Raw genomic sequence first — 8,821 nt, 5'->3', positions numbered from 1 at the left:
TTGAACCTACTAATCTTATGGATGATCATGTTTATAAAATAAAGTTTCGGCAAAGTTTATAAAAGTTAACAAATAAGCTTTGATTTAAGTAGATCTATATGTTTAGTGTGTAGATCTAAATTACTACACATTTTTATGAAACTTCAAGTTCACTACATGAAAAAGTATGATGATTTTAGTGATGATTACTTACAAAAATGTTTGATTCTTGAGTTTTGATGATTAAAAGAAAATAAAAAAACATGTTTTAAAACATGGGAAAACCTCCATTTTTAGGGGAAACCATGTCAAGTTTTTATAAAATTGTGACACTTAGAAAAATATAAAGTTTTGTGAAACCTTTTCTACAAAGATGTTCAAGAATGTTTACTAAAGATTTTCCCTAATTTTTATAAAAAATACAATCTAAGAAAATAGAGTTTTCTTCAAGAATTAAAAACAAGTATAAATATGTATATTTTTTAGAGAAAATATATATTTAGTGGTTACCAATTTTGTGCTATGTGTATTTATGTGTAAATATATATATTAGTGTACATGTAGGAACTTAAAAATACACTAAATACTCCCAACGAGTATAAACACCAAATACACATAAAAATACATAAGGGAATATTTATAAATAATATCCACAAAAATCATCCATAAATAGGTGTATGGGCAAAATACCAAAATATATATTTATATATATATATATATATATATATATATATATATTCCTTATCAAAATCTATGGACTTTGGACACTTGGACAAATATATGGACAAATATATATATTTATAGAGAAACATGTATAATTACTACAATTAATGGGAATTATACAAGAATCGGACAAGTGACAAAATCTATATATATTTGATAAGCATGACTAATATATATATATATATATATATATAACAAACGAGCTTTAAAATATATTATTTTAAGAAATATAATTTCGGAAAGTATTAAAAATCACAAGAAATTATTTCTGACAATTAATACAAAATACATAAGTACTTATATTAAAATACATGTATACTTGCCTAATTATACTTATACTATGAATAATATTGAAAACATTATTTAACAATTTACTTATATTTATTTTGGAGAATAATATAAGTATTCATATAGACAAGTTGAAAATAAATTATTTTTAACACTTAACGTTTAAATTCTACATATATATTTTGAGAATAAATAAGTAAATATATATATATATATATATATATATATATAATTACAAATAGAAAATACAAGTTAAACTAACAATAACGCGACGAACGGGTGAAACCCAATTATCATGGATACGACTCACAAGATTACGAAACTAAATATATATTTGTAATATATAGATTAACAATTCATGAACATATACATTTAAAACGAAACAAATCTAAAAGACAAGATGGTAACTTGTACGTAACGAATTACAAGTTTAGGTGATTAACATACATATAACATTTATAGGTTACATCGCGAACCCAGGAGATACCAGTGAAGTTTAAGACGCTTGAAGACCCAAAACAGTGAGTTCATGTCCTCACTTTTAAACATTTTCTTGTTTTCAAAACTTTGGTTAACATACATGTACAATGGCATGTAGAAAACTAAGGAATGATACAATAGATCATGTGCGAATTGGGTGAAACTTAAGCACCATTAATCACATATATAACTAGACCGAGGAGCGAAAGGTTAGATCTAGCGAGTATTGACAGCCTCACTCTTGGTCCTCGTTGCCCATGCGGAAGAGTGCTTTTGAGTCCCAATCGTGAATCGATGGGAAAATCTCCTAGGTTTGGATGTTTCCTATGTCGTCACACATGTTAATGTCCTAGCTAAACATTAGCGATGTCGATTTCCTTACATTTGCAACTCAAAACTTACATTTTTCAACTTACGATCACACCTCGCGCTTCCGCCTCCGAGCGGGTGTGACATATGTATCTATTTGGTTTAACTTTAAAATAATCATTTGGTTTCAATTATTTATGTTTAGATTATAATTTTATTTGCTGGTACAGGGATCTATGTTCGATCATTGTTGGCAGGTTGATTCGGACCAGGTGATGTTTTATTAGTCTAACAAATTTAGTGTTTTTAATTCTTTAGTAATTGACATCCATTCATGTTTACCGGAATACATAAGGATCACATGAAGAGAAGGCTGATACTCACCACTTGAGTCCTTAGACTGCGGGGTATGGGGCGGGAGTTTGGGCGTGGGTAGGGGAAAACGTCCAAGCCACCACCCCGGGTGGGCATGGGTTTCGGCGTGGCCCTTGGGGCATGGGTTTCAAGCCGGGCGTGGGGCGGTCTGGCCAAGCTGACATGGCGGGTTGTGAATGGCCAAACCAGGCTAGCCGTTGGTCTATTTTAAAAAAAAAAATTCTTCCTTTATAAATACTTTACAATATTTATCATTTTTCTCACACAAAATCAAACACATAAAACACAATCTCGCCATGAGTTCTTCAAGTTATACTGAATCGTCATCATCATCTGACGATGGGGCGGAAATATTTCTACAAACGATCGCGACGGTGGTGAAAGTTATCGTTGAAAACGAAGAGGAGGAGGAAGAGAGTCAACACCTAAACGCAGAAGAAGGTACATCGCTCGTGAACGGGTTACCGCTAACGATTTGTTGGTAAGCGATTACTTCTCAGCTGAACCTAAGTATGATGAAAAAATGTTTAGGCGTCGTTTTCGTATGAGTAGAAACTTATTTTTAAGGATATCTAGAGATCTTGAGGAGAAGTATGTTTATTTTCAACAAAAACCCGATGTAACCGGGCAATTAGGATTTACTACGTGGCAAAAGGTCACGGCCGCACTTAGGCAGTTAGCGTACGGCAATAGTTCGGACATTATGGATGACTATTTAAAATGTCTGCACGTGTAGCTAGAGAAAGTCTTCACAACTTTTGTTCGTGTATTCTAGAACTCTATAGGAAAAGATATTTGAGAAAGCCCTCGTTCAGTGACATGCAACAATTATTGGAACATCACGCAGATTATCATGGGCTACCCGGGATGCTAGGTAGTTTAGATTGTATGAAATGGGCTTGGGAACTTTGTCCTACCCAATGGCAAGGCGCTCACACGAGTGGATTTCACGGGAGTCCCACCATCATGCTTGAAGCGGTTGCGTCCCAAGATCTTTGGTTATGGCATGCGTTCTTCGGTATGCCAGGTTCACATAATGATATTACCATCATAAACCACTCGCCCTTTTCAATGATCGAATAAATGGTATAGGACCCAAAGGAACTTTCTTTGTAAACGGGGTTGAGTACGTGTATGGGTACTACCTAGTTGATGGGATTTACCCAGAGTGGGGGGTTTTTGTAAAATCATTCACAAAACACGGTACGACAGATCCAAAGAGATTAAAGTTTAACAGGGTACAGATGGCTGCACGTAAAGACGTCGAGCGAGCATTCGGTGTTTTCAAGAAAAGGTGGCGAATATTACAAATGCCTTGTCGACTATTGGACAAGGATCAGATTGGAAACGTGATGTACACATGTATCATTCTTCACAACTTGATTTTGGAGGACGAAGGTAGAGCGGTCGTTACCCACTATGATGACGATGATTCCCAACCAGGTAACGTAACAGACCAAGATAAAGTGGTTAATGAATTTTGGATCAAGTCAAGGGATATACATCACAACCTTCGATCTGATTTGATGGAACATGTTTCAACGATTCCTGGGTTCGAAACCGACGAAGACGACGAAGAATGATTGTTTTTTATTTTAATAATTATTATGTTTGTTTATGTATTTAAAAAAAATATGTTTTTTTATGTTTTTAATTAATTTAAATATATATTAAAAAAATGGTGATGTGGCTAGGCCACGCCGGCCCAACCCACGCCCAACCCAAGCCCAACCCAAGCCCAACCCAAGCCCCACCATACCCCATTAAAACTTGGGTTTGGGTTAACATCCACGTGTCAGCAATTGCCCCAACCCACGTCCAACCCAAGCCCCACCATACCCCGCAGTCTTAATGGGTTGTCCCTAACATAAGTGAAGGTATATCTCAGCTTCAGTTTCTTTTTAAACAAGAAATAGCAACAGTTAGTCTGTTTTATATACTAGCAACTAATCCTAACCTGCATGTTATTAGTTTTTGGCTATTGATCAGGCTTAATTTGGATGTAATCTTGTGGATCTAGGTGTGTTTTGGATGGATAACCACTTAGGTTGATATGAAAATTGGTTTTTTATCAGCTATTTTAAGTTTTTATATTATTTTTTTGAATCTAGTGATAAGTCATGTGACTCATGGATATTCAAAATACTGTAATCTTTTTTAAGAAAACAACAACAATATATATTGCTCGAATTAAAGAGAATGAAATGCTCGTTAATACAATGTATTTTTTTTTTTTGTTAAATATTAACGTATGAAAAGTTATTGTTGTCTGAAAATCAAGTGGGAAATTAGTTAACCGAGAAAAGGCCAACTTTACCATTCTTTATATGTTATTTCAATTGTTTGAAAACGAAATTCACATAATTCTCACGCGTTTATCTTGGACGTTGATCTTCAAATCCAACGGCTGCTTATGTCGAAATTCATGTAATTCTCACGCGGTTATCTTGGACGTTGATCTTCAAATCCGACGACTGATGTATTCTTCATACGTCTTTTTTGTCATACAATCCTTCCTCTTTGATTACAATTTAATTTTTATTTTTCAGAATTCATTGTTATTTATCAAAGTTACGAATTTATATTGTCATTAAATTAACATTTATTATCTTTAACCAAAGTTACGACTTTATTGTCATTAAATTCAAATTTACATTTATTATCTTTCAATTATCAACTATTTTTTTGTCTCCGTACTTGTGGCCTAGTGGTAACTAGCTTAGGTTTTCTAATGTAGACTCAAGTTCAATTTCCATTTTTTTATATCGGGATGGATATAGGTAGTGAAGGATTTGAACTAGACCTTGTGTAAGGTTGACAGTTCGATTTTCGAGCCCAACCGGGTTTTCGTCCCACCGTGTGTTACGCTAGAGAGTTCTGCTCTTGTGGTGCCACAACGACTGTCAAGTGACAGCCGGTTAAGACAACATAGCCTGGCCGGAGTGGGGGCAATACAGGCTCTCCGATTTGGAGAGTGTGGTAACCATATACATGAAATTCGCCGTTCGTTAAAAAATATGATTAACAACTGAAATAAAATAGAAACAAGAACAAAAATCTCAAACACACTAGAGTTCTTGGCTGAGGATCGTGTTAGACATGTGTCTCTTAAAACAAATTTCGAGTCTCCCAATAGAACTTGTTTTTTTACAGGATACAACAGCCTAAGAAGTCGCACTGCCGGAGATGACGAAACCAGAAGGTATACCTTGAAACAAAAAGAAACAGGAAGATAATTCTGTAGAGAAAATATTGCATGTGTTGGTGAATTTTCGGTGTGTCTTCTGCAGCAGGTCTCCCTCCTATTTATACTGCAGGTTTGAGTAAAATAGAAAAAGTGAATTAAATGGGAGAATTAATATGCATTAAACGTCTTGAATGCATTTTAATTCATCATTTAATTCTCAATCAAAACCAATGACTCGTCTGTTTTAAATGCTAATGTGAAACTGCTCTGTCATTTAAGTCTAGGAAACTTTCGTCATGCGTGCACGCACAAGACAAACACTCAGATGTGCGTGCGCCGTTTTGGCTCACTTTCATGCATGATCCTACAGATCTGCGCCACCCATGTGCGCAAATGCCACGTCACCGGTGAGCCTATACGATCACACCACACAGTCGTGTCGTATTGGCTCAATTTGATACGCCACGCGCGCGCAACCACGGCACCCACTCAGGAGTCCGCGCCCGCTGACCAGGACCTGTGCACTACCCGCCACTGTCATGTACTTGTGTGCTACGTCATCCACCACCTGGTCCTTGCATCCTCTATGCTGACCCACGCACGGGCAGTCAAAAATAAAAAAAGGCGGCTCTCAAGCAGGCGAAGTGCAAAGTACGCCGTCAAAGCACTACATTGCGTCCATCGCCCACGCCACGCGCAGGCCTGTGCGGGCTCAGGTGCTCTACACCCTTCGCGAGTACACTAGTGTGTGCTTTCACGAAACAATAAGTAAGAAGTGTTCCCACTTAAATACCACTTTAAGTTTCATCTCTCTTGCTATGTGGAACAAGGTGTCACTTTCCCATTGTTTAAGTATTCAATGTTTCATACACCGAACTTTGAGTATCGATATCTCATTCATCTTAACTCCGTTTTGGACATGGTTTGGTTCGTGATGAAGCTCTTCCAACATAGAACACAAACCCAAAAAAAATATATATATGATCCTTAGTTTCTAATATATATTTGTAGTCCAAAATTAGCATATATGCGTTTCCTATATTTATAAAAAATGTTATTTTCATAAAATTTACAAGAATGTTTTGATAGGCCTAGCATATTTTTGTAATTTTCTCTAGAGTTTTCATTTATGATTTGAAATTTCAGTATATCCCACAATCACATATGTAGAATTATTAACTAAGCAATAAACTATACTTCACATTTTTTTAACATGGAACTTGAAAAGTTTTGTAAAATACACGTTGATGGCCTGAAAGTAATAATCATGAAGTAAACGTTATTCTTCCAACAGGATGGTTAAGATAGAAAACATTCTAACTGGGGTTAAAGTTTTGGGTTTTCTTTGGTTTTTCAATAGATCGAAATACAAAGTGATATACTAGGGGGAGTGGTGTTCTTTTATAAATATGTAATTGTGTTGTTTTTGTCAGGCCCGGCTTGGGTCGGTTTGTTTGTTTAATGAAAGTTACTTTTAAAAAAAAAAATACGTTATTCTTCATAACGTGTATATTACCGCTAATGAATAATTAATCATAATAGAGTTAGGGGTGGTTACGTGTTGTAATAGAGTTTGGACACTAAGGTAACACAAATCTTCCAATTAATAGTAAAAAACAATATGTTATGATATTATTATTATTTATTTATTAGTGCCATGATTTCAAAGAAGTAAACGTAGAAAATGACATAATCTTGTTTTCAACAATCTATCCTAATTCTACACGTATCATTTATCACACCTCAACTGATGACGAAAATATCGAAACGAGACGAAACGAGACTTGAAACTTCGGCCTTTAGCGTACCATCATCAGGTTAATTTTTCACTTTTCCTTTTCTTAATTTTATACAAGATCTTCTAACTTTATTGTTTCTAAGGTCAATATCTTTCTCTCTTTTCTTGGTTACACTTAATTTACATTAATTTGGTTGATTTTCAGTTTATAAAACAAGTCTTTTCTTGGTTACACTTAATTTACATTAATTTGGTTGATTTTCAGTATAAAACAAGGAAAAGCAAACACGTTTTTAAGATTCTTGGTGGGGAATCTTTATCCAACCCGGTATCTTTTCTTTATTTAATTTATAAAGTTCTTGATTGTGACCATCAAAAAATTGCACATGGTTGCAGTTTAACATCATTTTGATATGTTTGGTTGAATGTTTCAATAATTCATTGAATCGTAATTTTGGTTTTACATGCCCTACATACAACGGTATATTGATTTTTTATTGACTGTATGCTATTTCAAGTACCATCCTTTTATAATTTTAAGATTGTTTAATTGCATATTTATTTTTTATATTTTATTTTAGCCAGCTCTAGGCTTATGTTTCTTATGTTGATATTGTAGCCAAGGTGCAAGAAAGGAGGAAAAGGCTAGTCTTTTTAATGATTTTTTGTTTGCTACAATGGTAGATGATCTAGATGTCGTGGCCTAATCAAAAGTAAGTTAATTTGTTCACTTTACAACCTATAGGTTCCAAATACCATTGGTTTCCAAACTGCTTACAATGCAAGAAAACCAAACGCGAATAGTAAAAGTGATGTGGGCCCAAGTGTGGAGGAACGGGCTATTTTGTACTTGGAGGCCCAAGACCGCGTAACAAAAGGGCCTTCACTAAAATGGCTCTAACTTGGGCTACGAGGGTCATCGTCCGGGCCAAAAAACGTTTATTTCCATTACTTATTTGCATTTTATGTTTTTTGGACTATTTTGGGCATTTTGTTTTAGGCCGTGTGTTTGGCCCGTTATCTTTTTTAGGTCCATTTCGAATTTCTGTCCTTATTTATATGTCTCATTAGTTATTGGAAGAATCAGAATTGAATTTTGAGAAAACAGTTATTTTCACTTCAAATTCCGTGGCCTTTGGGGTTACAATTTGGGGGTTGGGGAAGAACTACACGGGTATTCGTAGAATCAACGTGTAATCTTCATTTTTTCCGTTTCACGCGCTACATCAAAAAGACATATAATTGAAACATAGATAATTCGTTTTAATCAACCAGAAACAAGTTGTTCCACAATATTTAATAGAGAACAATCAAACACATAAATCAAACAAAGTAATGATTTTTATTATATAGAACCATTCACCCGAAGGAAGCTACAATGAGATTAACCGCTTATCGACATTTTTCAGATATTCAGTGGTTGTTGGGAATCTTGATTTTATCACATGTAGGACCATCGGAACCTTAAAAATCACCTTTGGGGAGCTAAAAAATGTCTGGAAAAGGCTAAAATTCATAACCCTAGAGGCTATATTTAAATAAGGAACAAATCCCTAAAAAATCTTCGGACATAGGGCGCAAATTTTCCTTAGGGGCAAAGTTTACTCCCTCATAGCGTAATTTACTCCCTGGTCCCCTGATTCACTGTTCAGGGCGTAAATTACTTCATAGGGAGCGTGATTTACGCCCCTATCCAATTTGTCCTCATTTCTTCATGTACTCAATTCTCGTGCTTCCCACTT

The sequence above is a fragment of the Helianthus annuus genome, chromosome 2 (assembly GCF_002127325.2).
Source record: "Helianthus annuus cultivar XRQ/B chromosome 2, HanXRQr2.0-SUNRISE, whole genome shotgun sequence".
Taxonomy (NCBI): Eukaryota; Viridiplantae; Streptophyta; class Magnoliopsida; order Asterales; family Asteraceae; genus Helianthus; species Helianthus annuus.
Note: the sequence above shows the minus strand (reverse complement) of the source record.